Consider the following 3099-nt stretch of genomic DNA (forward strand, 5'->3'; position numbering starts at 1 on the left):
TTGATGGAGTTCTCTTCAAGGTCTCTAATAATACGTTCTATCCTCTTAGGTTCGTCATGAAAGTCTCTGAAGGCTATTCTAGACCAGGTACTAAGAGCTTTGATAGTGTTCTTGAGTTAGACGTATACATTAAATCAGCACACACCAAAATTCCATTTGCAAGACGGCTAAAGTGAAATTATATCTCTCTGGATTATTTTACTCGGAAGGGGATTACGTGTGAGACTAAAATCATTCCATATACATTACAAAATGAAAAATGGAAGCATTGAACACTACTAGTGATACATGTAAACATAACAAAGACAATTAGCGTAAACATTTGCGTCTAAAATTACTCTAAGTTCGTGAATGAAAAGTGTACTAACTCTTATGATCACTTGTTGAAAGTTGAAAGTATTGCTTATGCTATTGAGTCCTCAAACAATGATAGTATGTCAAATAAAAACAAAATTATTTAACCATTGAATGGGATGAATAACTTATGGGAGCCATTGAATAAATTTGTAATAAAAGGTGACACCTTAGAAAATTCCAAAGATCCAGTTCCAAAGTTCATCATTAGTACTCCACTAATCAATCTTGATGATTATGAAAATTAGGTAACAATGTTGATCAAGAAGAAGAAAATGCGTATTTTCCTTCGCCAAAAGTTAAGGAACACAAAGCTAGCAAACAAAATGTTCTTCAAAAATTAGATGTTGTTCAAGCTATAGAAGTGCCATCAAGTAGTAATAATAACAATACTGATACAGGAAAAGGGAAAAAGGGAGGATGTGGAAGAAAGAAAAAAGAAACAAATAGACCTCCTCATCCACCTCCTGTTGGCCAGGGTGGTGATAGTGATGGTGGTGATTGTGAAACAAATATTAATGTGGAATAAGTTCAAATTACTATTGAGTCAGCATGAGTTACAAGCAGTGCAAGAGTAGTAAAATGAAAGAGTTCATCCACTGCTCTTGTACTACCACTTCTTGTACATCTTGTTGTCTTAGTAGTAATTTGAACTTGTGCAACATTAATATTTGTTCCACCACAACCATTTTCACCATCACCACCACGGCCAACAAGAGGAGGAGGAGGAGGAGGATTATTTGTTTTTTTTCTTTCTTCCACATCGTCCGTTTTTCCCTTTTCCTTTATCAATATTATTATTATTACTACTTGATAGTGCTTCTATAGCTTGAACAACATCTATTTTTTTGTAGAACATTTTGCTTGCTAACTATATGTTCCTTAACTTTTGGCAAAATCACATTCTCATCGTGTTCTTCTTTAGTATCCTCACCTTCTTCATTTTCATAATCATCAAGGTTGATTATTGGAGAACTACTAATGAACTTTGGAACTGAAACTTATGAATTGTCTAAGGTGTCAACTTTTGTTACCAATTTGTTCAATGGATTCCATAAGTCATTCATTCCTTCCAGTGGTTCAATACTTTTGTTTTTCTTTGGGATACTATCATTCTTTGAGGGCTCAACAGCATAAGAAATACTCTCAACCTTCAACAAGTAATCAAAAGAGTTAGTACATATTTCATCCACTAACTTAGTGTAATTTTAGAAAAAGAAGAAACACACTTAGTAGATCTCCATTAAACAAAGAAAAAGAAGAAACACAGTACTTTGCAATAACAGACACTTATTTAAACCTTCTTAAACTCCAAAAAGTCTACTGACTCTTAGTTGTGTCTACGACGGATGCAGAAAGCCATCCTACCAATAAGGTCTTCCCTGTCTCGAGAAAGGGTCCTCCACTTTTTTTCGGGTTTGAAATTTTGTTAAAGAGTTGTTGAATGTGTTATTCCACCTACTCATTAAAGCAATAGGCACATGCTCTAAAAAAGCATGAAATGTTTGCTAACGTTCGCGCCTTTCATTTTCAACATCTAGAATTCTTTGATTAACTGGAGCAAGTGTTTGGAACTCAAATCTTGGGGCTTTAAATTTATTGGGGATTTAACTGTGCCTTTGACAATAGTGTACCAAAAAAACTTCAGAGGTAAGTCAGACCCAACACACTCAAGGTTGTTAACTAGTGAGCAATAAACTGAGTGAAGATCATGGAGACTAGAGTTTATGTCCTAAAAAGGACAAAAAACTTATGGTAATTTCTTCCTATCTACCTAAACCTTAATAGGAAAAGTGAAGGTTTTGGCCCAGTAGAGGGAAAATCAGTAAGGTGAGGAAGGAATGTAATGTGAAAGATGAACTGGGAGAGCTAACAACTAGTAAGTTATATAAAGGGGAGGAAGTTGTGGGGCCGTGGAAGGGGGTGTCATGGAACCATGGAGAGGATGATGAAGAATGAAGTGGGAGTCTGGCAAAATACAGAAACCTTATTGGTTAGCTATGAACAATGATCCAACCATAATTTACGACATTGATTTCTAATATACATGTAATGTAGAATCTATTTCTACCACCACATGTGAAAGAAAATATGATAGAAAGAATACTATAAACATGACTGGTACTAATAGATAGAATACCTTGCCAGCAACAACTGTTGATTTGTATTGCTTGTACCAGCACCAGTTGGACTCCATTTGATGGTAGATATCTCCTAAAAACATAATAGTCAATAGTGGATGTCTGATCTGATTAAATGAATCAACAAACAAACAAAAAACAAAAATAGAAACTTTGCGATGTTCTTTGAAATCATGCAAGCACGCATCCTGTTTCATACTCCTTATCTGGACTAAAACAATGAATTATTGACCAATTTATTTTAAACATAACAATAGATATTCAAAGTCTTAGCACAAGAAAAGGTAAAGCTAAGATGCATTAACACAACTAATAAATAAATTCAGAACGTAAATAGATTTTCAAGGGTACTTAGAAGACCGTAAAAAGTAATTTTCTAAAACATGTGGAGGAAAGCATGTCCTTTAGCTACTATCTTAGAAGGTTAGGATAGAAATTACCTTAACTATGGTATCTTTAGAGCATGAAGCCGATAGGAACCTGAGGGGTCCCACTCAATAGCACTGATTTCATTCTACAATGGAAAAGTCAACAACCCTTCAGTGTTCCAATCAAGCACAGATTCAGTGTTCAACTGGTAATTCAATTTGAACTTTGTGCAAGT

Source organism: Solanum tuberosum, unplaced genomic scaffold (genome assembly GCF_000226075.1).
Source record: "Solanum tuberosum cultivar DM 1-3 516 R44 unplaced genomic scaffold, SolTub_3.0 scf00670, whole genome shotgun sequence".
NCBI classification, from domain to species: domain Eukaryota; kingdom Viridiplantae; phylum Streptophyta; class Magnoliopsida; order Solanales; family Solanaceae; genus Solanum; species Solanum tuberosum.